Genomic DNA, 27,348 nt, shown 5'->3' with positions numbered 1-27,348 from the left:
GCCCCTGAGTTCCTTTCTTCAACTCGCTTTCTTGTGAGCTGGCCACAACACTGCAGGATTGCTTCAGGCCCTAATCTGGTTCCGGCTCGGCACGCTGAGCCTTTGGTTAATTCCTCTTCCTGGTGGGAAATGAGAGTTAAATTTGCCCGTCCCGACACCTCCAGCTAGTCTCTCATTGGTTCTCCCTATTCCTGTTCATCTTCCACAGAAATTGCAAACTGGGCCAAACAGGAGGTTAAAGGCACTGACTCTCCAAGTCGGGAGAGTGTTAGTAAAGCATCTGGAATGTGGCACCCAAGTACCAGGGGACGAGAACTGAGACATATTGGAACACGTCTCCCGATCACACGGTTGATCATACTCTGGGTTCCACATGCATGTTTTAGCTGAAGGAAGAATCCCTTAAACCTGGAGAGTTGAGACCCGTGGAATGGGTACCATGCAATATGACTTCAAAGGGTCTTCATTTGCTCACCGAACCTCTCCAATCCTATCACTGCTGCGTTTATGCCCCTGTACACACGCTTGATTCTCTTTCAGAGACATAGCAATCCATAGCTTTTAAGATACTTACTAGTCAGGTACATTCTTAGGCGTTTAATATGGGGTGTTGAGTCCATTTCGTTGAGCAAGGAGTAGCTCTTGTCTATTACATATTTGGCTTAAGGAACTTTATCTGTGCTCATTTCAATCTCTGATTTTATGCAGCACCCCAACTCACCTTTCCCCTTAAGCAAGCATAAGTTGGTTTTCTAAATTTGAGACCCTGTTCTGTTATGTAATCCAGTTCCTGTGTAGCCAAGTTTACATTCCGTGTATTAGTGATATCTTATGATGTTTCTTTTTCTGTGTAACTTATTTCAGTTAGAATCATCATACCTGAATCCACTCATTATGCTGCTACGGGCCTGATGACATAGATTTCATTGCTGAGTGATATTGCATTGTACGTAAGTACCACAACTTCTTTATCCATTTTTCACTTTCTGCGATATTGAACTTGTCCCGTAAATGTGGTTCTTGTAAACAGAGCCGTCCCAAACTTTGGGGTGGCTGTGTCTTTTTGATTTTAATTTCCCTAAGCTATAGGACCATAAGTGGAAGTGCCCTAGGGTCTGTTGCTTTGTTTCTTAGATGTTTCACGAAACACCATACACTTCTCCCGAGTGGCTGTTGGCAATTTACATCCCGCCCATCAGCATAACAAGGCTCCCAGTTCTCCATGGCCTGTCGTGCCTTTCTGGATTTTACACTTTTTTCAGATGGCCCTTTTGACCGGGGGGAAGTGAGACTTCATTGTAGTGCAGATTTCCTTTGCAAGCTTGCTTGGTTGGCCAAAAAGGGCATATGCGTTTTTTCCTGAATATATTCTGGAAAAAACGCATACGCACATTGTGGCCAAGTGCATCATTGTCGACGTTCTGCCTCTTTTCCTATGCTTTAAATGCAATTCCAGTGTACCTCCTGAAATCGGTTTCCTGCAATTCTGCCCTGCTTTCAAGTCCTCTTGGCAGCCTTACTTCAGTATATTTTTGGACGATAGCTGTCATTTATAACTCTGCAGGTTTGTGAATTACAGTGCCCCTGAGCTCCTTTCTTCAACTCGCTTTCTTGTGAGCTGCCCGCAACACCGCATGATTGCTTCAGGCCCTAATCTTGTTCTGGCACGGCACGCTGAGCCTTTGGTTAATTCCTCTTCCTGGTGGGAAATGAGAGTTAAATTTGCCCATCCAGACACCTCCAGCTAGTCTCTCATTGTTTCTCCCTATTCCTGTTCATCTTCCGCAGAAATTGCAAACTGGGCCAAACAGGAGGTTAAAGGCACTGACTCTCCAAGTCGGGAGAGTGTTAGTAAAGCGTCTGGAATGTTGCACCCAAGTACCAGGGGACGAGAACTGAGACATATTGGAACACGTCTCCCGATCACACGGTTGATCATACTCTGGGTTCCACATGCATGCTTTAGCTGAAGGAAGAATCCCTTAAACCTGGAGAGTTGAGACCCGTGGAATGGGTACCATGCAATATGACTTCAAAGGGTCTTCCTTTGCTCACCGAACCTCTCCAATCCTATCACTGCTGCGTTTATGCCCCTGTACACACGCTTGATTCTCTTTCAGAGACATAGCAATCCATAGCTTTTAAGATACTTACTAGTCAGGTACATTCTTAGGCGTTTAATATGGGGTGTTGAGTCCATTTCGTTGAGCAAGGAGTAGCTGTTGTCTATTACATATTTGGCTTAAGGAACTTTATCTGTGCTCATTTCAATCTCTGGTTTTATGCAGCACCCCAACTCACCTTTCCCTTTAAGCAAGCATAAGTTGGTTTTCTAAATTTGAGACCCTGTTCTCTTTTGTAATCCAGTTCCTGTGTAGCCAAGTTTACATTCCGTGTATTAGTGATATCTTATGATGTTTCTTTTTCTGTCTGACTTATTTCAGTTAGAATCATCATACCTGAATCCACTCATTATGCTGCTACGGGCCTGATGACATAGATTTCATTGCTGAGTGATATTGCATTGTACGTAAGTACCACAACATCTTTATCCATTTTTCACTTTGTGCGAAATTGAACTTGTACCGTAAACGAGGTTCTTGTAAACAGAGCCGTCCCAAACTTTGGGGTGGCTGTGTCTTTTTGATTTTAATTTCCCTAAGCTATAGGACCATATGAGGAAGTGCCCTAGGCTCTGTTGCTTTGTTTTCTAGATGTTTCAGGAAACACCATACACTTCTCCCGAGTGGCTGTTGGCAAATTACATCCCACCCATCAGCATAACAAGGCTCCCAGTTCTCCATGGCCTGTCCTGCCTTTCTGGATTTTACAGTTTTTTCAGATGGCCCTGTTGACTGGGGGGAATTGAGACTTCATTGTAGTGCAGATTTCCTTTGCAAGCTTGCTTGGTTGGCCAAGAAGTGTGTATGCGTTTTTTCCTGAATATATTCAGAAAAAAACGCATAAGCCCTTTTTGGCCAAGTGCATCATTGTGGACGTTCTGCCTCTTTTCCTATGCTTTAAATGCAATTCCAGTCTACCTCCTGAAATCGGTTTCCTGTAATTCTGCCCCGCTTTCAAGTCCTCTTGGCAGCCTTACTTCAGTATATTTTTGGACGATAGCTGTCATTTATAACTCTGCAGCTTTGTGAATTACAGTGCCCCTGAGCTCCTTTCTTCAACTCGCTTTCTTGTGAGCTGGCCGCAACACCGCAGGATTGCTTCAGGCCCTAATCTGGTTCCGGCCCGGCACGCTGAGCCTTTGGTTAATTCCTCTTCCTGGTGGGAAATGAGAGTTAAATTTGCCCGTCCAGACACCTCCAGCTAGTCTCTCATTGGTTCTCCCTATTCCTGTTCATCTTCCGCAGAAATTGCAAACTGGGCCAAACAGGAGGTTAAAGGCACTGACTCTCCAAGTCGGGAGAGTGTTAGTAAAGCGTCTGGAATGTTGCACCCGAGTACCAGGGGACGAGAACTGAGACATATTGGAACACGTCTCCCAATCACACGGTTGATCATACTCTGGGTTCCACATGCATGATTTAGCTGAAAGAAGAATCCCTTAAACCTGGAGAGTTGAGACCCGTGGAATGGGTACCATGCAATATGACTTCAAAGGGTCTTCATTTGCTCACCGAACCTCTCCAATCCTATCACTGCTGCGTTTATGCCCCTGTACACATGCTTGATTCTCTTTCGGAGCCATAGCGATCGATAGGTTTTAAGATACTTACTAGTCAGGTACATTCTTAGGCGTTTAATATGGGGTGTTGAGTCCATTTCGTTGAGCAAGGAGTAGCTCTTGTCTATTACATATTTGGCTTAAGGAACTTTATCTGTGCTCATTTCAATCTCTGGTTTTATGCAGCACCCCAAGTCACCTTTCCCCTTAAGCAAGCATAAGTTGGTTTTCTAAATTTGAGACCCTGTTTTCTTTTGTAATCCAGTTCCTGTGTAGCCAAGTTTACATTCCGTGTATTAGTGATATCTTATGATGTTTCTTTTTCTGTGTGACTTATTTCAGTTAGAATCATCATACCTGAATCCACTCATTATGCTGCTACGGGCCTGATGACATAGATTTCATTGCTGAGTGATATTGCATTGTACGTAAGTTCCACAACTTCTTTATCCATTTTTCACTTTCTGCGATATTGAACCTGTCCCATAATAGAGTTTCTTGTAAACAGAGCCGTCCGAAACTTTGGGGTGGCTGTGTCTTTTTGATTTTAATTTCCCTAAGCTATAGGACCATAAGTGGAAGTGCCCTAGGCTCTGTTGCTTTGTTTTTTAGATGTTTCAGGAAACACCATACACTTCTCCAGAGTGGCTGTTGGAAATATACATCCCGCCCATCAGCATAACAAGGCTCCCAATTCGCCATGGCCTGTCCTGCCTTTCTGGATTTTACACTTTTTTGAGATGGCCCTTTTGACCGCGGGGAAGTGAGACTTCATTGTAGTGCAGATTTCCTTTGCAAGCTTGCTTGGTTGGCCAAAAATTGCGTATCCGTTTTTTCCTAAATATATTCAGGAAAAAACGCATACGCCCTTTTTCGCCAAGTGCATCATTGTCGACGTTTTTCCTCTTTTCTTATGCTTTAAATGCAATTCTAGTGTACCTCCTGAAATTGGTTTCCTGCAATTCTGCCCCGCTTTCAAGTCCTCTTGGCAGCCTTACTTCAGTATATTTTTGGACGATAGCTGTCATTTATAACTCTGCAGGTTTGTGAATTACAGTGCCCCTGAGTTCCTTTCTTCAACTCGCTTTCTTGTGAGCTGGCCACAACACCGCAGGATTGCTAAAGGCCCTAATCTGGTTCCGGCTCGGCACGCTGAGCCTTTGGTTAATTCCTCTTCCTGGTGGGAAATGAGAGTTAAATTTGCCCGTCCTGACACCTCCAGCTAGTCTCTCATTGGTTCTCCCTATTCCTGTTCATCTTCCGCAGAAATTGCAAACTGGGCCAAACAGGAGGTTAAAGGCACTGACTCTCCAAGTCGGGAGAGTGTTAGTAAAGCGTCTGGAATGTTGCACCCAAGTACCAGGGGACGAGAACTGAGACATATTGGAACACGTCTCCCGATCACACGGTTGATCATACTCTGGGTTCCACATGCATGCTTTAGCTGAAGGAAGAATCCCTTAAACCTGGAGAGTTGAGACCCGTGGAATGGGTACCATGCAATATGACTTCAAAGGGTCTTCCTTTGCTCACCGAACCTCTCCAATCCTATCACTGCTGCGTTTATGCCCCTGTACACACGCTTGATTCTCTTTCAGAGACATAGCAATCCATAGCTTTTAAGATACTTACTAGTCAGGTACATTCTTAGGCGTTTAATATGGGGTGTTGAGTCCATTTCATTGAGCAAGGAGTAGCTGTTGTCTATTACATATTTGGCTTAAGGAACTTTATCTGTGCTCATTTCAATCTCTGGTTTTATGCAGCACCCCAACTCACCTTTCCCTTTAAGCAAGCATAAGTTGGTTTTCTAAATTTGAGACCCTGTTCTCTTTTGTAATCCAGTTCCTGTGTAGCCAAGTTTACATTCCGTGTATTAGTGATATCTTATGATGTTTCTTTTTCTGTCTGACTTATTTCAGTTAGAATCATCATACCTGAATCCACTCATTATGCTGCTACGGGCCTGATGACATAGATTTCATTGCTGAGTGATATTGCATTGTACGTAAGTACCACAACATCTTTATCCATTTTTCACTTTGTGCGAAATTGAACTTGTACCGTAAACGAGGTTCTTGTAAACAGAGCCGTCCCAAACTTTGGGGTGGCTGTGTCTTTTTTATTTTAATTTCCCTAAGCTATAGGACCATATGAGGAAGTGCCCTAGGCTCTGTTGCTTTGTTTTTTAGATGTTTCAGGAAACACCATACACTTCTCCCGAGTGGCTGTTGGCAAATTACATCCCGCCCATCAGCATAACAAGGCTCCCAGTTCTCCATGGCCTGTCCTGCCTTTCTGGATTTTACAGTTTTTTCAGATGGCCCTGTTGACTGGGGGGAATTGAGACTTCATTGTAGTGCAGATTTCCTTTGCAAGCTTGCTTGGTTGGCCAAGAAGTGTGTATGCGTTTTTTCCTGAATATATTCAGAAAAAAACGCATAAGCCCTTTTTGGCCAAGTGCATCATTGTGGACGTTCTGCCTCTTTTCCTATGCTTTAAATGCAATTCCAGTCTACCTCCTGAAATCGGTTTCCTGTAATTCTGCCCCGCTTTCAAGTCCTCTTGGCAGCCTTACTTCAGTATATTTTTGGACGATAGCTGTCATTTATAACTCTGCAGCTTTGTGAATTACAGTGCCCCTGAGCTCCTTTCTTCAACTTGCTTTCTTGTGAGCTGGCCGCAACACCGCAGGATTGCTTCAGGCCCTAATCTGGTTCCGGCACGGCACGCTGAGCCTTTGGTTAATTCCTCTTCCTGGTGGGAAATGAGAGTTAAATTTGCCCGTCCAGACACCTCCAGCTAGTCTCTCATTGGTTCTCCCTATTCCTGTTCATCTTCCGCAGAAATTGCAAACTGGGCCAAACAGGAGGTTAAAGGCACTGACTCTCCAAGTCGGGAGAGTGTTAGTAAAGCGTCTGGAATGTTGCACCCGAGTACCAGGGGACGAGAACTGAGACATATTGGAACACGTCTCCCAATCACACGGTTGATCATACTCTGGGTTCCACATGCATGATTTAGCTGATAGAAGAATCCCTTAAACCTGGAGAGTTGAGACCCGTGGAATGGGTACCATGCAATATGACTTCAAAGGGTCTTCATTTGCTCACCGAACCTCTCCAATCCTATCACTGCTGCGTTTATGCCCCTGTACACATGCTTGATTCTCTTTCGGAGCCATAGCGATCGATAGGTTTTAAGATACTTACTAGTCAGGTACATTCTTAGGCGTTTAATATGGGGTGTTGAGTCCATTTCGTTGAGCAAGGAGTAGCTCTTGTCTATTACATATTTGGCTTAAGGAACTTTATCTGTGCTCATTTCAATCTCTGGTTTTATGCAGCACCCCAAGTCACCTTTCCCCTTAAGCAAGCATAAGTTGGTTTTCTAAATTTGAGACCCTGTTTTCTTTTGTAATCCAGTTCCTGTGTAGCCAAGTTTACATTCCGTGTATTAGTGATATCTTATGATGTTTCTTTTTCTGTGTGACTTATTTCAGTTAGAATCATCATACCTGAATCCACTCATTATGCTGCTACGGGCCTGATGACATAGATTTCATTGCTGAGTGATATTGCATTGTACGTAAGTTCCACAACTTCTTTATCCATTTTTCACTTTCTGCGATATTGAACCTGTCCCATAATAGAGTTTCTTGTAAACAGAGCCGTCCGAAACTTTGGGGTGGCTGTGTCTTTTTGATTTTAATTTCCCTAAGCTATAGGACCATAAGTGGAAGTGCCCTAGGCTCTGTTGCTTTGTTTTTTAGATGTTTCAGGAAACACCATACACTTCTCCAGAGTGGCTGTTGGAAATATACATCCCGCCCATCAGCATAACAAGGCTCCCAATTCGCCATGGCCTGTCCTGCCTTTCTGGATTTTACACTTTTTTGAGATGGCCCTTTTGACCGCGGGGAAGTGAGACTTCATTGTAGTGCAGATTTCCTTTGCAAGCTTGCTTGGTTGGCCAAAAATTGCGTATCCGTTTTTTCCTAAATATATTCAGGAAAAAACGCATACGCCCTTTTTCGCCAAGTGCATCATTGTCGACGTTTTTCCTCTTTTCCTATGCTTTAAATGCAATTCTAGTGTACCTCCTGAAATTGGTTTCCTGCAATTCTGCCCCGCTTTCAAGTCCTCTTGGCAGCCTTACTTCAGTATATTTTTGGACGATAGCTGTCATTTATAACTCTGCAGGTTTGTGAATTACAGTGCCCCTGAGTTCCTTTCTTCAACTCGCTTTCTTGTGAGCTGGCCACAACACCGCAGGATTGCTAAAGGCCCTAATCTGGTTCCGGCTCGGCACGCTGAGCCTTTGGTTAATTCCTCTTCCTGGTGGGAAATGAGAGTTAAATTTGCCCGTCCCGACACCTCCAGCTAGTCTCTCATTGGTTCTCCCTATTCCTGTTCATCTTCCGCAGAAATTGCAAACTGGGCCAAACAGGAGGTTAAAGGCACTGACTCTCCAAGTCGGGAGAGTGTTAGTAAAGCGTCTGGCATATTGCACCCGAGTACCAGGGGACGAGAACTGAGACATATTGGAACACGTCTCCCGATCACACGGTTGGTCATACTCTGGGTTCCACATGCATGTTTTAGCTGAAGGAAGAATCCCTTAAACCTGGAGAGTTGAGACCCGTGGAATGGGTACCATGCAATATGACTTCAAAGGGTCTTCATTTGCTCACCGAACCTCTCCAATCCTATCACTGCTGCGTTTATGCCCCTGTACACACGCTTGATTCTCTTTCAGAGACATAGCGATGCATAGTTTTAAGATACTTACTAGTCAGGTACATTCTTAGGCGTTGAATATGGGGTGTTGAGTCCATTTCGTTGAGCAAGGAGTAGCTCTTGTCTATTTCATATTTGGCTTAAGGAACTTTATCTGTGCTCATTTCAATCTCTGGTTTTATGCAGCAGCCCAACTCACCTTTCCCCTTAAGCAAGCATAAGTTGGTTTTCTAAATTTGAGACACTGTTCTGTTATGTAATCCAGTTCCTGTGTAGCCATGTTTACATTCCGTGTATTAGTGATATCTTATGATGTTTCTTTTTCTGTGTGACTTATTTCAGTTAGAATCATCATACCTGAATCCACTCATTATGCTGCTACGGGCCTGATGACATAGATTTCATTGCTGAGTGATATTGCATTGTACGTAAGTACCACAACTTCTTTATCCATTTTTCACTTTCTGCGATATTGAACTTGTCCCGTAAATGTGGTTCTTGTAAACAGAGCCGTCCCAAACTTTGGGGTGGCTGTGTCTTTTTGATTTTAATTTCCCTAAGCTATAGGACCATAAGTGGAAGTGCCCTAGGGTCTGTTGCTTTGTTTCTTAGATGTTTCAGGAAACACCATACACTTCTCCCGAGTGGCTGTTGGCAATTTACATCCCGCCCATCAGCATAACAAGGCTCCCAGTTCTCCATGGCCTGTCGTGCCTTTCTGGATTTTACACTTTTTTCAGATGGCCCTTTTGACCGGGGGGAAGTGAGACTTCATTGTAGTGCAGATTTCCTTTGCAAGCTTGCTTGGTTGGCCAAAAAGGGCATATGCGTTTTTTCCTGAATATATTCAGGAAAAAACGCATACACACATTGTGGCCAAGTGCATCATTGTCGACGTTCTGCCTCTTTTCCTATGCTTTAAATGCAATTCCAGTGTACCTCCTGAAATCGGTTTCCTGCAATTCTGCCCCGCTTTCAAGTCCTGTTGGCAGCCTTACTTCAGTATATTTTTGGACGATAGCTGTCATTTATAACTCTGCAAGTTTGTGAATTACAGTGCCCCTGAGCTCCTTTCTTCAACTCGCTTTCTTGTGAGCTGCCCGCAACACCGCAGGATTGCTTCAGGCCCTAATCTGGTTCTGGCACGGCACGCTGAGCCTTTGGTTAATTCCTCTTCCTGGTGGGAAATGAGAGTTAAATTTGCCCATCCAGACACCTCCAGCTAGTCTCTCATTGGTTCTCCCTATTCCTGTTCATCTTCCGCAGAAATTGCAAACTGGGCCAAACAGCAGGTTAAAGGCACTGACTCTCCAAGTCGGGAGAGTGTTAGTAAAGCGTCTGGAATGTTGCACCCAAGTACCAGGGGACGAGAACTGAGACATATTGGAACACGTCTCCCGATCACACGGTTGATCATACTCTGGGTTCCACATGCATGCTTTAGCTGAAGGAAGAATTCCTTAAACCTGGAGAGTTGAGACCCGTGGAATGGGTACCATGCAATATGACTTCAAAGGGTCTTCCTTTGCTCACCGAACCTCTCCAATCCTATCACTGCTGCGTTTATGCCCCTGTACACACGCTTGATTCTCTTTCAGAGACATAGCAATCCATAGCTTTTAAGATACTTACTAGTCAGGTACATTCTTAGGCGTTGAATATGGGGTGTTGAGTCCATTTCGTTGAGCAAGGAGTAGCTGTTGTCTATTACATATTTGGCTTAAGGAACTTTATCTGTGCTCATTTCAATCTCTGGTTTTATGCAGCACCCCAACTCACCTTTCCCTTTAAGCAAGCATAAGTTGGTTTTCTAAATTTGAGACCCTGTTCTCTTTTGTAATCCAGTTCCTGTGTAGCCAAGTTTACATTCCGTGTATTAGTGATATCTTATGATGTTTCTTTTTCTGTCTGACTTATTTCAGTTAGAATCATCATACCTGAATCCACTCATTATGCTGCTACGGGCCTGATGACATAGATTTCATTGCTGAGTGATATTGCATTGTACGTAAGTACCACAACTTCTTTATCCATTTTTCACTTTCTGCCAAATTGAACTTGTACCGTAAACGAGGTTCTTGTAAACAGAGCCGTCCCAAACTTTGGGGTGGCTGTGTCTTTTTGATTTTAATTTCCCTAAGCTATAGGACCATAAGTGGAAGTGCCCTAGGCTCTGTTGCTTTGTTTTTTAGATGTTTTAGGAAACACCATACACTTCTCCCGAGTGGCTGTTGGCAATTTACATCCCGCCCTTCAGCATAACAAGGCTCCCATTTCTCCATGGCCTGTCCTGCCTTTCAGGATTTTACAGTTTTTTCAGATGGCCCTGTTGACTGGGGGGAAGAGAGACTTCATTGTAGTGCAGATTTCCTTTGCAAGCTTGCTTGGTTGGCCAAGAAGTGTGTATGCGTTTTTTCCTGAATATATTCAGAAAAAAACGCATAAGCCCTTTTTGGCCAAGTGCATCATTGTGGACGTTCTGCCTCTTTTCCTATGCTTTAAATGCAATTCCAGTCTACCTCCTGAAATCGGTTTCCTGTAATTCTGCCCCGCTTTCAAGTCCTCTTGGCAGCCTTACTTCAGTATATTTTTGGACGATAGCTGTCATTTATAACTCTGCAGCTTTGTGAATTACAGTGCCCCTGAGCTCCTTTCTTCAACTCGCTTTCTTGTGAGCTGGCTGCAACACCGCAGGATTGCTTCAGGCCCTAATCTTGTTCTGGCACGGCACGCTGAGCCTTTGGTTAATTCCTCTTCCTGGTGGGAAATGAGAGTTAAATTTGCCCGTCCAGACACCTCCAGCTAGTCTCTCATTGGTTCTCCCTATTCCTGTTCATCTTCCGCAGAAATTGCAAACTGGGCCAAACAGGAGGTTAAAGGCACTGACTCTCCAAGTCGGGAGAGTGTTAGTAAAGCGTCTGGAATGTTGCACCCAAGTACCAGGGGATGAGAACTGAGACATATTGGAACACGTCTCCCGATCACACGGTTGATCATACTCTGGGTTCCACATGCATGCTTTAGCTGAAGGAAGAATCCCTTAAACCTGGAGAGTTGAGACCCGTGGAATGGGTACCATGCAATATGACTTCAAAGGGTCTTCATTTGCTCTCCGAACCTCTGCAATCCTATCACTGCTGCGTTTGTGCCCCTGTACACACGCTTGATTCTCTTTCAGAGACATAGCAATCCATAGCTTTTAAGATACTTACTAGTCAGGTACATTCTTAGGCGTTTAATATGGGGTGTTGAGTCCATTTCGTTGAGCAAGGAGTAGCTGTTGTCTATTACATATTTGGCTTAAGGAACTTTATCTGTGCTCATTTCAATCTCTGGTTTTATGCAGCACCCCAACTCACCTTTCCCCTTAAGCAAGCATAAGTTGGTTTTCTAAATTTGAGACCCTGTTCTCTTTTGTAATCCAGTTCCTGTGTAGCCAAGTTTACATTCCGTGTATTAGTGATATCTTATGATGTTTCTTTTTCTGTCTGACTTATTTCAGTTAGAATCATCATACCTGAATCCACTCATTATGCTGCTACGGGCCTGATGACATAGATTTCATTGCTGAGTGATATTGCATTGTACGTAAGTACCACAACTTCTTTATCCATTTTTCACTTTCTGTGAAATTGAACTTGTACCGTAAAAGAGGTTCTTGTAAACAGAGCCGTCCCAAACTTTGGGGTGGCTGTGTCTTTTTGATTTTAATTTCCCTAAGCTATAGGACCATAAGTGGAAGTACCCTAGGCTCTGTTGCTTTTTTTTTATATGTTTCAGGAAACACCATACACTTCTCCCGAGTGGCTGTTGGCAATTTACATCCCACCCTTCAGCATAACAAGGCTCCCAGTTCTCCATGGCCTGTCCTGCCTTTCTGGATTTTACAGTTTTTTCAGATGGCCCTGTTGACCGGGGGGAAGTGAGACTTCATTGTAGTGCAGATTTCCTTTGCAAGCTTGCTTGGTTTGCCAAGAAGTGTGTATGCGTTTTTTCCTGAATATATTCAGGAAAAAACGCATACGCACTCTTTGGCCAAGTGCATCATTGTGGACGTTCTGCCTCTTTTCCTATGCTTTAAATGCAATTCCAGTCTACCTCCTGAAATCGGTTTCCTGTAATTCTGCCCCGCTCTCAAGTCCTCTTGGCAGCCTTACTTCAGTATATTTTTGGACGATAGCTGTCATTTATAACTCTGCAGCTTTGTGAATTACAGTGCCCCTGAGCTCCTTTCTTCAACTCGCTTTCTTGTGAGCTGGCTGCAACACCGCAGGATTGCTTCAGGCCCTAATCTGGTTCCGGCACGGCACGCTGAGCCTTTGGTTAATTCCTCTTCCTGGTGGGAAATGAGAGTTAAATTTGCCCGTCCAGACACCTCCAGCTAGTCTCTCATTGGTTCTCCCTATTCCTGTTCATCTTCCGCAGAAATTGCAAACTGGGCCAAACAGGAGGTTAAAGGCACTGACTCTCCAAGTCGGGAGAGTGTTAGTAAAGCGTCTGGAATGTTGCACCCAAGTACCAGGGGATGAGAACTGAGACATATTGGAACACGTCTCCCGATCACACGGTTGATCATACTCTGGGTTCCACATGCATGCTTTAGCTGAAGGAAGAATCCCTTAAACCTGGAGAGTTGAGACCCGTGGAATGGGTACCATGCAATATGACTTCAAAGGGTCTTCATTTGCTCACCGAACCTCTGCAATCCTATCACTGCTGCGTTTATACCCCTGTACACACGCTTGATTCTCTTTCAGAGACATAGCAATCCATAGCTTTTAAGATACTTACTAGTCAGGTACATTCTTAGGCGTTTAATATGGGGTGTTGAGTCCATTTCGTTGAGCAAGGAGTAGCTGTTGTCTATTACATATTTGGCTTAAGGAACTTTATCTGTGCTCATTTCAATCTCTGGTTTTATGCAGCACCCCAACTCACCTTTCCCCTTAAGCAAGCATAAGTTGGTTTTCTAAATTTGAGACCCTGTTCTCTTTTGTAATCCAGTTCCTGTGTAGCCAAGTTTACATTCCGTGTATTAGTGATATCTTATGATGTTTCTTTTTCTGTCTGACTTATTTCAGTTAGAATCATCATACCTGAATCCACTCATTATGCTGCTACGGGCCTGATGACATAGATTTCATTGCTGAGTGATATTGCATTGTACGTAAGTACCACAACTTCTTTATCCATTTTTCACTTTCTGTGAAATTGAACTTGTACCGTAAAAGAGGTTCTTGTAAACAGAGCCGTCCCAAACTTTGGGGTGGCTGTGTCTTTTTGATTTTAATTTCCCTAAGCTATAGGACCATAAGTGGAAGTACCCTAGGCTCTGTTGCTTTTTTTTTATATGTTTCAGGAAACACCATACACTTCTCCCGAGTGGCTGTTGGCAATTTACATCCCACCCTTCAGCATAACAAGGCTCCCAGTTCTCCATGGCCTGTCCTGCCTTTCTGGATTTTACAGTTTTTTCAGATGGCCCTGTTGACCGGGGGGAAGTGAGACTTCATTGTAGTGCAGATTTCCTTTGCAAGCTTGCTTGGTTTGCCAAGAAGTGTGTATGCGTTTTTTCCTGAATATATTCAGGAAAAAACGCATACGCACTCTTTGGCCAAGTGCATCATTGTGGACGTTCTGCCTCTTTTCCTATGCTTTAAATGCAATTCCAGTCTACCTCCTGAAATCGGTTTCCTGTAATTCTGCCCCGCTCTCAAGTCCTCTTGGCAGCCTTACTTCAGTATATTTTTGGACGATAGCTGTCATTTATAACTCTGCAGGTTTGTGAATTACAGTGCCCCTGAGCTCCTTTCTTCAACTCGCTTTCTTGTGAGCTGCCCGCAACACCGCAGGATTGCTTCAGGCCCTAATCTGGTTCCAGCACGGCATGCTGAGGCTTTGGTTAATTCCTCTTCCTGGTGGGAAATGAGAGTTAAATTTGCCCGTCCAGACACCTCCAGCTAGTCTCTCATTGGTTCTCCCTATTCCTGTTCATCTTCCACAGAAATTGCAAACTGGGCCAAACAGGAGGTTAAAGGCACTGAGTCTCCAAGTCGGGAGAGTGTTAGTAAAGCGTCTGGAATGTTGCACCCGAGTACCAGGGGACGAGAACTGAGACATATTGGAACACGTCTCCCAATCACACGGTTGATCATACTCTGGGTTCCACATGCATGATTTAGCTGAAGGAAGAATCCCTTAAAGCTGGAGAGTTGAGACCCGTGGAATGGGTACCATGCAATATGACTTCAAAGGGTCTTCATTTGCTCACCGAACCTCTCCAATCCTATCACTGCTGCGTTTATGCCCCTGTACACACGCTTGATTCTCTTTCAGAGACATAGCAATCCATAGGTTTTAAGATACTTACTAGTCAGGTACATTCTTAGGCGTTTAATATGGGGTGTTGAGTCCATTTCGTTGAGCAAGGAGTAGCTCTTGTCTATTACATATTTGGCTTAAGGAACTTTATCTGTGCTCATTTCAATCTCTGGTTTTATGCAGCACCCCAACTCACCTTTCCCCTTAAGCAAGCATAAGTTGGTTTTCTAAATTTGAGACCCTGTTCTGTTATGTAATCCAGTTCCTGTGTAGCCAAGTTTACATTCCGTGTATTAGTGATATCTTATGATGTTTCTTTTTCTGTGTAACTTATTTCAGTTAGAATCATCATACCTGAATCCACTCATTATGCTGCTACGGGCCTGATGACATAGATTTCATTGCTGAGTGATATTGCATTGTACGTAAGTTCCACAACTTCTTTATCCATTTTTCACTTTCTGCGATATTGAACCTGTCCCATAATAGAGTTTCTTGTAAACAGAGCCGTCCGAAACTTTGGGGTGGCTGTGTCTTTTTGATTTTAATTTCCCTAAGCTATAGGACCATAAGTGGAAGTGCCGTAGGCTCTGTTGCTTTGTTTTTTAGATGTTTCAGGAAACACCATACACTTCTCCAGAGTGGCTGTTGGAAATATACATCCCGCCCATCAGCATAACAAGGCTCCCAATTCGCCATGGCCTGTCCTGCCTTTCTGTATTTTACACTTTTTTGAGATGGCCCTTTTGACCGGGGGGAAGTGAGACTTCATTGTAGTGCAGATTTCCTTTGCAAGCTTGCTTGGTTGGCCAAAAAGGGCATATGCGTTTTTTCCTGAATATATTCAGGAAAAAACGCATACGCACATTGTGGCCAAGTGCATCATTGTCGACGTTCTGCCTCTTTTCCTATGCTTCAAATGCAATTCCAGTGTACCTCCTGAAATCGGTTTCCTGCAATTCTGCCCCGCTTTCAAGTCCTCTTGGCAGCCTTACTTCAGTATATTTTTGGACGATAGCTGTCATTTATAACTCTGCAGGTTTGTGAATTACAGTGCCCCTGAGCTCCTTTCTTCAACTCGCTTTCTTGTGAGCTGCCCGCAACACCGCAGGATTGCTTCAGGCCCTAATCTTGTTCTGGCACGGCACGCTGAGCCTTTGGTTAATTCCTCTTCCTGGTGGGAAATGAGAGTTAAATTTGCCCGTCCAGACACCTCCAGCTAGTCTCTCATTGGTTCTCCCTATTCCTGTTTCATCTTCCACAGAAATTGCAAACTGGGCCAAACAGGAGGTTAAAGGCACTGACTCTCCAAGTCGGGAGAGTGTTAGTAAAGCGTCTGGAATGTTGCACCCAAGTACCAGGGGACGAGAACTGAGACATATTGGAACACGTCTCCCGATCACACGGTTGATCATACTCTGGGTTCCACATGCATGCTTTAGCTGAAGGAAGAATCCCTTAAACCTGGAGAGTTGAGACCCGTGGAATGGGTACCATGCAATATGACTTCAAAGGGTCTTCATTTGCTCACCGAACCTCTCCAATCCTATCACTGCTGCGTTTATGCCCCTGTACACACGCTTGATTCTCTTTCAGAGACATAGCAATCCATAGGTTTTAAGATACTTACTAGTCAGGTACATTCTTAGGCGTTTAATATGGGGTGTTGAGTCCATTTCGTTGAGCAAGGAGTAGCTCTTGTCTATTACATATTTGGCTTAAGGAACTTTATCTGTGCTCATTTCAATCTCTGGTTTTATGCAGCACCCCAACTCACCTTTCCCCTTAAGCAAGCATAAGTTGGTTTTCTAAATTTGAGACCCTGTTCTCTTTTGTAATCCAGTTCCTGTGTAGCCAAGTTTACATTCCGTGTATTAGTGATATCTTATGATGTTTCTTTTTCTGTCTGACTTATTTCAGTTAGAATCATCATACCTGAATCCACTCATTATGCTGCTACGGGCCTGATGACATAGATTTAATTGCTGAGTGATATTGCATTGTACGTAAGTACCACAACATCTTTATCCATTTTTCACTTTGTGCGAAATTGAACTTGTACCGTAAACGAGGTTCTTGTAAACAGAGCCGTCCCAAACTTTGGGGTGGTTGTGTCTTTTTGATTTTAATTTCCCTAAGCTATAGGACCATAAGTGGAAGTGCCCTAGGCTCTGTTGCTTTGTTTCTTAGATGTTTCAGGAAACACCATACACTTCTCCCGAGTGGCTGTTGGCAATTTACATCCCGCCCATCAGCATAAAAAGGCTCCCAGTTCTCCATGGCCTGTCCTGCCTTTCTGGATTTTACACTTTTTTCAGATGGCCCTTTTGACCGGGGGGAAGTGAGACTTCATTTTAGTGCAGATTTCCTTTGCAAGCTTGCTTGGTTGGCCAAAAAGGGCATATGCGTTTTTTCCTGAATATATTCAGGAAAAAACGCATACGCACATTGTGGCCAAGTGCATCATTGTCGACGTTCTGCCTCTTTTCCTATGCTTCAAATGCAATTCCAGTGTACCTCCTGAAATCGGTTTCCTGCAATTCTGCCCTGCTTTCAAGTCCTCTTGGCAGCCTTACTTCAGTATATTTTTGGACGATAGCTGTCATTTATAACTCTGCAGCTTTGTGAATTACAGTGCCCCTGAGCTCCTTTCTTCAACTCGCTTTCTTGTGAGCTGCCCGCAACACCGCAGGATTGCTTCAGGCCCTAATCTTGTTCTGGCATGGCACGCTGAGCCTTTGGTTAATTCCTCTTCCTGGTGGGAAATGAGAGTTAAATTTGCCCGTCCAGACACCTCCAGCTAGTCTCTCATTGGTTCTCCCTATTCCTGTTCATCTTCCGCAGAAATTGCAAACTGGGCCAAACAGGAGGTTAAAGGCACTGAGTCTCCAAGTCGGGAGAGTGTTAGTAAAGCGTCTGAAATGTTGCACCCAAGTACCAGGGGACGAGAACTGAGACATATTGGAACACGTCTCCCGATCACACGGTTGATCATACTCTGTGTTCCACATGCATGCTTTAGCTGAAGGAAGAATCCCTTAAACCTGGAGAGTTGAGACCCGTGGAATGTGTACCATGCAATATGACTTCAAAGGGTCTTCATTTGCTCACCGAACCTCTCCAATCCTATCACTGCTGCGTTTATGCCCCTGTACACACGCTTGATTCTCTTTCAGAGACATAGCAATCCATAGCTTTTAAGATACTTACTAGTCAGGTACATTCTTAGGCGTTTAATATGGGGTGTTGAGTCCATTTCGTTGAGCAAGGAGTAGCTCTTGTCTATTACATATTTGGCTTAAGGAACTTTATCTGTGCTCATTTCAATCTCTGGTTTTATGCAGCACCCCAACTCACCTTTCCCCTTAAGCAAGCATAAGTTGGTTTTCTAAATTTGAGACCCTGTTCTCTTTTGTAATCCAGTTCCTGTGTAGCCAAGTTTACATTCCGTGTATTAGTGATATCTTATGATGTTTCTTTTTCTGTGTGACTTATTTCAGTTAGAATCATCATACCTGAATCCACTCATTATGCTGCTACGTGCCTGATGACATAGATTTCATTGCTGAGTGATATTGCATTGTATGTAAGTACCACAAGTTCTTTATCCATTTTTCACTTTGTGCGAAATTGAACTTGTACCGTAAACGAGGTTCTTGTAAACAGAGCCGTCCCAAACTTTGGGGTGGCTGTGTCTTTTTGATTTTAATTTCCCTAAGCTATAGGACCATAAGTGGAAGTGCCCTAGGCTCTGTTGCTTTGTTTTTTAGATGTTTCAGGAAACACCATACACTTCTCCCGAGTGGCTGTTGGCAATTTACATCCCGCCCTTCAGCATAACAAGGCTCCCAGTTCTCCATGGCCTGTCCTGCCTTTCTGGATTTTACACTTTTTTCAGATGGCCCTGTTGACTGGGGGGAAGTGAGACTACATTGTAGTGCAGATTTCCTTTGCAAGCTTGCTTGGTTGGCCAAGAAGTGTGTATGCGTTTTTTCCTGAATATATTCAGAAAAAAATGCATAAGCCCTTTTTGGCCAAGTGCATCATTGTGGACGTTCTGCCTCTTTTCCTATGCTTTAAATGCAATTCCAGTCTACCTCCTGAAATCGGTTTCCTGTAATTCTGCCCCGCTTTCAAGTCCTCTTGGCAGCCTTACTTCAGTATATTTTTGGACGATAGCTGTCATTTATAACTCTGCAGCTTTGTGAATTACAGTGCCCCTGAGCTCCTTTCTTCAACTCGCTTTCTTGTGAGCTGGCCGCAACACCGCAGGATTGCTTCAGGCCCTAATCTGGTTCCGGCACGGCACGCTGAGCCTTTGGTTAATTCCTCTTCCTGGTGGGAAATGAGAGTTAAATTTGCCCGTCCAGACACCTCCAGCTAGTCTCTCATTGGTTCTCCCTATTCCTCTTCATCTTCCGCAGAAATTGCAAACTGGGCCAAACAGGAGGTTAAAGGCACTGAGTCTCCAAGTCGGGAGAGTGTTAGTAAAGCATCTGGAATGTTGCACCCGAGTACCAGGGGACGAGAACTGAGACATATTGGAACACGTCTCCCGATCACACGGTTGATCATACTCTGGGTTTCACATGCATGCTTTAGCTGAAGGAAGAATCCCTTAAACCTGGAGAGTTGAGACCGGTGGAATGGGTACCATGCAATATGATTTCAAAGGGTCTTCATTTGCTCACCGAACCTCTCCAATCCTATCACTGCAGCGTTTATGCCCCTGTACACACGCTTGATTCTCTTTCAGAGACATAGCGATGCATAGCTTTTAAGATACTTACTAGTCAGGTACATTCTTAGGCGTTGAATATGGGGTGTTGAGTCCATTTCGTTGAGCAAGGAGTAGCTCTTGTCTATTTCATATTTGGCTTAAGGAACTTTATCTGTGCTCATTTCAATCTCTGGTTTTATGCAGCACCCCAACTCACCTTTCCCCTTAAGCAAGCATAAGTTGGTTTTCTAAATTTGAGACCCTGTTCTCTTTTGTAATCCAGTTCCTGTGTAGCCAAGTTTACATTCCGTGTATTAGTGATATCTTATGATGTTTCTTTTTCTGTCTGACTTATTTCAGTTAGAATCATCATACCTGAATCCACTCATTATGCTGCTACGGGCCTGATGACATAGATTTCATTGCTGAGTGATATTGCATTGTACGTAAGTACCACAACTTCTTTATCCATTTTTCACTTTCTGCGAAATTGAACTTGTACCGTAAACGAGGTTCTTGTAAACAGAGCCGTCCCAAACTTTGGGGTGGCTGTGTCTTTTTGATTTTAATTTCCCTAAGCTATAGGACCATAAGTGGAAGTGCCCTAGGGTCTGTTGCTTTGTTTCTTAGATGTTTCAGGAAACACCATACACTTCTCCTGAGTGGCTGTTGGCAATTTACATCCCGCCCATCAGCATAACAAGGCTCCCAGTTCTCCATGGCCTGTCGTGCCTTTCTGGATTTTACACTTTTTTCAGATGGCCCTTTTGACCGGGGAGAAGTGAGACTTCATTGTAGTGCAGATTTCCTTTGCAAGCTTGCTTGGTTGGCCAAAAAGGGCATATGCGTTTTTTCCTGAATATATTCAGGAAAAAACGCATACGCACATTGTGGCCAAGTGCATCATTGTGGACGTTCTGCCTCTTTTCCTATGCTTTAAATGCAATTCCAGTGTACCTCCTGAAATCGGTTTCCTGCAATTCTGCCCCGCTTTCAAGTCCTCTTGGCAGCCTTACTTCAGTATACTTTTGGACGATAGCTGTCATTTATAACTCTGCAGGTTTGTGAATTACAGTGCCCCTGAGCTCCTTTCTTCAACTCGCTTTCTTGTGAGCTGCCCGCAACACCGCAGGATTGCTTCAGGCCCTAATCTTGTTCTGGCACGGCACGCTGAGCCTTTGGTTAATTCCTCTTCCTGGTGGGAAATGAGAGTTAAATTTGCCCGTCCAGACACCTCCAGCTAGTCTCTCATTGGTTCTCCCTATTCCTGTTTCATCTTCCACAGAAATTGCAAACTGGGCCAAACAGGAGGTTAAAGGCACTGACTCTCCAAGTCGGGAGAGTGTTAGTAAAGCGTCTGGAATGTTGCACCCAAGTACCAGGGGACGAGAACTGAGACATATTGGAACACGTCTCCCGATCACACGGTTGATCATACTCTGGGTTCCACATGCATGCTTTAGCTGAAGGAAGAATCCCTTAAACCTGGAGAGTTGAGACCCGTGGAATGGGTACCATGCAATATGACTTCAAAGGGTCTTCATTTGCTCACCGAACCTCTCCAATCCTATCACTGCTGCGTTTATGCCCCTGTACACACGCTTGATTCTCTTTCAGAGACATAGCAATCCATAGGTTTTAAGATACTTACTAGTCAGGTACATTCTTAGGCGTTTAATATGGGGTGTTGAGTCCATTTCGTTGAGCAAGGAGTAGCTCTTGTCTATTCCATATTTGGCTTAAGGAACTTTATCTGTGCTCATTTCAATCTCTGGTTTTATGCAGCACCCCAACTCACCTTTCCCCTTAAGCAAGCATAAGTTGGTTTTCTAAATTTGAGACCCTGTTCTCTTTTGTAATCCAGTTCCTGTGTAGCCAAGTTTACATTCCGTGTATTAGTGATATCTTATGATGTTTCTTTTTCTGTGTGACTTATTTCAGTTAGAATCATCATACCTGAATCCACTCATTATGCTGCTACGGTCCTGATGACATAGATTTAATTGCTGAGTGATATTGCATTGTACGTAAGTACCACAACATCTTTATCCATTTTTCACTTTGTGCGAAATTGAACTTGTACCGTAAACGAGGTTCTTGTAAACAGAGCCGTCCCAAACTTTGGGGTGGCTGTGTCTTTTTGATTTTAATTTCCCTAAGCTATAGGACCATAAGTGGAAGTGCCCTAGGCTCTGTTGCTTTGTTTCTTAGATGTTTCAGGAAACACCATACACTTCTCCCGAGTGGCTGTTGGCAATTTACATCCCGCCCATCAGCATAAAAAGGCTCCCAGTTCTCCATGGCCTGTCCTGCCTTTCTGGATTTTACACTTTTTTCAGATGGCCCTTTTGACCGGGGGGAAGTGAGACTTCATTTTAGTGCAGATTTCCTTTGCAAGCTTGCTTGGTTGGCCAAAAAGGGCATATGCGTTTTTTCCTGAATATATTCAGGAAAAAACGCATACGCACATTGTGGCCAAGTGCATCATTGTCGACGTTCTGCCTCTTTTCCTATGCTTCAAATGCAATTCCAGTGTACCTCCTGAAATCGGTTTCCTGCAATTCTGCCCTGCTTTCAAGTCCTCTTGGCAGCCTTACTTCAGTATATTTTTGGACGATAGCTGTCATTTATAACTCTGCAGGTTTGTGAATTACAGTGCCCCTGAGCTCCTTTCTTCAACTCGCTTTCTTGTGAGCTGCCCGCAACACCGCAGGATTGCTTCAGGCCCTAATCTTGTTCTGGCACGGCACGCTGAGCCTTTGGTTAATTCCTCTTCCTGGTGGGAAATGAGAGTTAAATTTGCCCGTCCAGACACCTCCAGCTAGTCTCTCATTGGTTCTCCCTATTCCTGTTCATCTTCCGCAGAAATTGCAAACTGGGCCAAACAGGAGGTTAAAGGCACTGAGTCTCCAAGTCGGGAGAGTGTTAGTAAAGCGTCTGGAATGTTGCACCCAAGTACCAGGGGACGAGAACTGAGACATATTGGAACACGTCTCCCGATCACACGGTTGATCATACTCTGGGTTCCACATGCATGCTTTAGCTGAAGGAAGAATCCCTTAAACCTGGAGAGTTGAGACCCGTGGAATGGGTACCATGCAATATGACTTCAAAGGGTCTTCATTTGCTCACCGAACCTCTCCAATCCTATCACTGCTGCGTTTATGCCCCTGTACACACGCTTGATTCTCTTTCAGAGACATAGCAATCCATAGCTTTTAAGATACTTACTAATCAGGTACATTCTTAGGCGTTGAATATGGGGTGTTGAGTCCATTTCGTTGAGCAAGGAGTAGCTCTTGTCTATTTCTTATTTGGCTTAAGGAACTTTATCTGTGCTCATTTCAATCTCTGGTTTTATGCAGCAGCCCAACTCACCTTTGCCCTTAAGCAAGCATAAGTTGGTTTTCTAAATTTGAGACCCTGTTCTGTTATGTAATCCAGTTCCTGTGTAGCCAAGTTTACATTCCGTGTATTAGTGATATCTTATGATGTTTCTTTTTCTGTGTGACTTATTTCAGTTAGAATCATCATACCTGAATCCACTCATTATGCTGCTACGGGCCTGATGACATAGATTTCATTGCTGAGTGATATTGCATTGTACGTAAGTTCCACGACTTCTTTATCCATTTTTCACTTTCTGCGATATTGAACCTGTCCCATAATAGAGTTTCTTGTAAACAGAGCCGTCCCAAACTTTGGGGTGGCTGTGTCTTTTTGATTTTAATTTCCCTAAGCTATAGGACCATAAGTGGAAGTGCCCTAGGGTCTGTTGCTTTGTTTCTTAGATGTTTCAGGAAACACCATACACTTTTCCCGAGTGGCTGTTGGCAATTTACATCCCGCCCTTCAGCATAACAAGGCTCCCAATTCGCCATGGCCTGTCCTGCCTTTCTGGATTTTACACTTTTTTCAGATGGCCCTTTTGACCGGGGGGAAGTGAGACTTCATTGTAGTGCAGATTTCCTTTGCAAGCTTGCTTGGTTGGCCAAAAAGGGCATATGCGTTTTTTCCTGAATGTATTCAGGAAAAAACGCATACGCACATTTTGGCCAAGTGCATCATTGTGGACGTTCTGCCTCTTTTCCTATGCTTTAAATGCAATTCCAGTGTACCTCCTGAAATCGGTTTCCTGCAATTCTGCCCCACTTTCAAGTCCTGTTGGCAGCCTTACTTCAGTATATTTTTGGACGATAGCTGTCATTTATAACTCTGCAGGTTTGTGAATTACAGTGCCCCTGAGCTCCTTTCTTCAACTCGCTTTCTTGGGAGCTGGCCGCAACACCGCAGGATTGCTTCAGGCCCTAATCTGGTTCCGGCACGGCACGCTGACCTTCGGTTAATTCCTCTTCCTGGTGGGAAATGAGAGTTAAATTTGCCCGTCCAGACACCTCCAGCTAGTCTCTCATTGGTTCTCCCTATTCCTGTTCATCTTCCGCAGAAATTGCAAACTGGGCCAAACAGGAGGTTAAAGGCTCTGACTCTCCAAGTCGGGAGAGTGTTAGTAAAGCGTCTGGAATGTTGCACCTGAGTACCAGGGGACGAGAACTGAGACATATTGGAACACGTCTCCGGATCACACGGTTGATCATACTCTGGGTTCCACATGCATGTTTTAGCTGAAGGAAGAATCCCTTAAACCTGGAGAGTTGAGACCCGTGGAATGGGTACCATGAATTATGACTTCAAAGGGTCTTCATTTGCTCACTGAACCTCTCCAATCCTATCACTGTTGCGTTTATGCCCCTGTACACACGCTTGATTCTCTTTCGGAGACATAGCGATCCATAGGTTTTAAGATAATTACTAGTCAGGTACATTCTTAGGCGTTTAATATGGGGTGTTGAGTCCATTTCGTTGAGCGAGGAGTAGCTCTTGTCTATTCCATATTTGGCTTAAGGAACTTTATCTGTGCTCATTTCAATCTCTGGTTTTATGCAGCACCTCAACTCACCTTTCCCCTTAAGCAAGCATAAGTTGGTTTTCTAAATTTGAGACCCAGTTCTATTTTGTATTCCAGTTCCTGTGTAGCCAAGTTTATATTCCGTGTATTAGTGATATCTTATGATGTTTCTTTTTCTGTGTGACTTATTTCAGTTAGAATCGTCATACCTGAATCCACTCATTATGCTGCTACGGGCCTGATGACATAGATTTCTTTGCTGAGTAATATTGCATTGTACGTAAGTACCACAACTTCTTTATCCATTTTTCACTTTCTGCGATATTGTACTTGTACCGTAAACAAGGTTCTTGTAAACAGAGCCGTCCCAAACTTAGGGGTGGCTGTGTCTTTTTGATTTTAATTTCCCTAAGCTATAGGACCATAAGTGGAAGTGCCCTAGGCTCTGTTGCTTTGTTTTTTAGATGTTTCAGGAAACAGCATACACTTCTCCCGAGTGGCTGTTGGCAATTTACATCCCGCCCATCAGCATAACAAGGCTCCCAGTTCTCCATGGCCTGTCCTGCCTTTCTGGATTTTACACTTTTATCAGTTGGCCCTTTTGACCGGGCGGACGTGAGACTTCATTGTAGTGCAGATTTCCTTTGCAAGCTTGCTTGTTTGGCCAAGAAGTGTGTATGCGTTTTTTCCTGAATATATTCAGAAAAAAACGCATACGCCCTTTTTGGCCAAGTGCATCATTGTGGACGTTCTGCCTCTTTTCCTATGCTTTAAATGCAATTCCAGTCTACCTCCTGAAATCGGTTTCCTGTAATTCTGCCGCGCTTTCAAGTCCTCTTGGCAGCCTTACTTCAGTATATTTTTGGATGATAGCTGTCATTTATAACTCTGCAGCTTTGTGAATTACAGTGCCCCTGAGCTCCTTTCTTCAACTCGCTTTCTTGTGAGCTGGCCGCAACACCGCAGGATTGCTTCAGGCCCTAATCTGGTTCCGGCACGGCACGCTGAGCCTTTGGTTAATTCCTCTTCCTGGTGGGAAATGAGAGTTAAATTTGCCCGTTCAGACACCTCCAGCTAGTCTCTCATTGGTTCTCCCTATTCCTGTTCATCTTCCGCAGAAATTGCAAACTGGGCCAAACAGGAGGTTAAAGGCACTGACTCTCCAAGTCGGGAGAGTGTTAGTAAAGCGTCTGGAATGTTGCACCCGAGTACCAGGGGACGAGAACTGAGACATATTGGAACACGTCTCCCAATCACACGGTTGATCATACTCTGGGTTCCACATGCATGATTTAGCTGAAGGAAGAATCCCTTAAACCTGGAGAGTTGAAACCCGTGGAATGGGTACCATGCAATATGACTTCAAAGGGTCTTCATTTGCTCACCGAATGTCTCCAATCCTATCATTGCTGCATTTATGCCCCTCTACACATGCTTGATTCTCTTTCGGAGCCATAGCGATCGATAGGTTTTAAGATACTTACTAGTCAGGTACATTCTTAGGTGTTTAATATGGGGTGTTGAGTCCATTTCGTTGAGCAAGGAGTAGCTCTTGTCTATACATATTTGGCTTAAGGAACTTTATCTGTGCTCATTTCAATCTCTGGTTTTATGCAGCACCCCAACTCACCTTTCCCCTTAAGCAAGCATAAGTTGGTTTTCTAAATTTGAGACCCTGTTCTCTTTTGTAATCCAGTTCCTGTGTAGCCAAGTTTACATTCCGTGTATTAGTGATATCTTATGATGTTTCTTTTTCTGTGTGACTTATTTCAGTTAGAATCATCATACCTGAATCCACTCATTATGCTGCTATGGGCCTGATGACATAGATTTCATTGCTGAGTGATATTGCATTGTACGTAAGTACCACAACTTCTTTATCCATTTTTCACTTTCTGCGATATTGTACTTGTACTGTAAACAAGGTTCTTGTAAACAGAGCCGTCCCAAACTTTGGGGTGGCTGTGTCTTTTTGATTTTAATTTCCCTAAGCTATAGGACCATAAGTGGAAGTGCCCTAGGCTCTGTTGCTTTGTTTTTTAGATGTTTCAGGAAACACCATACACTTCTCCCGAGTGGCTGTTGGCAATTTACATCCCGCCCATCAGCATAACAAGGCTCCCAGTTCTCCATGGCCTGTCCTGCCTTTCTGGATTTTACACTTTTTTCAGATGGCCCTTTTGACCGGGGGGAAGTGAGACTTCATTGTAGTGCAGATATCCTTTGCAAGCTTGTTTGGTTGGCCAAAAAGGGCATATGCGTTTTTTCCTGAATATACTCAGGAAAGAACGCATATGCCCTTTTTGGCCAAGTGCATCATTGTCGACGTTCTGCCTCTTTTCCTATGCTTTAAATTCAATTCCAGTCGATCTCCTGAAATCGGTTTCCTGCAATTCTGCCCCACTTTCAAGTCCTCTTGGCAGCCTTACTTCAGTATATTTTTGGACGATAGCTGTCATTTATAACTCTGCAGGTTTGTGAATTACAGTGCCCCTGAGCTCCTTTCTTCAACTCGCTTTCTTGTGAGCTGGCCGCAACACCGCAGGATGGCTTCAGGCCCTAATCTGGTTCCGGCACGGCACGCTGAGCCTTTGGTTAATTCCTCTTCCTGGTGGGAAATGAGAGTTAAATTTGCCCGTCCAGACACCTCCAGCTAGTCTCTCATTGGTTCTCCCTATTCCTGTTCATCTTCTGCAGAAATTGCAAACTGGGCCTAACAGGAGGTTAAAGGAACTGACTCTCCAAGTCAGGAGAGTATTAGTAAAGCGTCTGGAATGTTGCACCCGAGTACCAGGGGACGAAAACTGAGACATATTGGAACACGTCTCCCGATCACATGGTTGATCATACTCTGGGTTCCACATGCATGTTTCAGCTGAAGGAAGAATCCCTTAAACCTGGAGAGTTTTGACCCGTGGAATGAGTACCATGCAATACGACTTCAAAGGGTCTTCGTTCGCTCACCGAACCTCTCCAATAC

General features: G+C 44.0%; 1 long non-coding RNA gene across 9 annotated transcripts in view; it reads left to right on the top strand.

The window, feature by feature from the left end:
• LOC125963349 (uncharacterized) overlaps positions 1 to 27,348 on the top strand; it is a 344,783-nt gene that overhangs the window by 303,561 nt on the left and 13,874 nt on the right. For 3 of the 9 annotated variants that reach the window (XR_007475187.1, XR_007475186.1, XR_007475185.1), the window contains exon 2: positions 26,896 to 27,010. The exons of the other annotated variants lie outside the window; for them this stretch is intronic. This is a non-coding gene — a long non-coding RNA (uncharacterized LOC125963349). Of the gene's footprint in view, positions 1 to 26,895; positions 27,011 to 27,348 lie in introns of those variants that run through there. 9 annotated transcript variants of the gene reach the window in all.

The sequence above is a fragment of the Orcinus orca genome, unplaced genomic scaffold (genome assembly GCF_937001465.1).
Source record: "Orcinus orca unplaced genomic scaffold, mOrcOrc1.1 scaffold_93, whole genome shotgun sequence".
NCBI lineage: Eukaryota > Metazoa > Chordata > Mammalia > Artiodactyla > Delphinidae > Orcinus > Orcinus orca.
The sequence above is the reverse complement of the archived record's forward strand: the minus strand, read 5'-3'. Positions and strand labels throughout refer to the sequence as shown.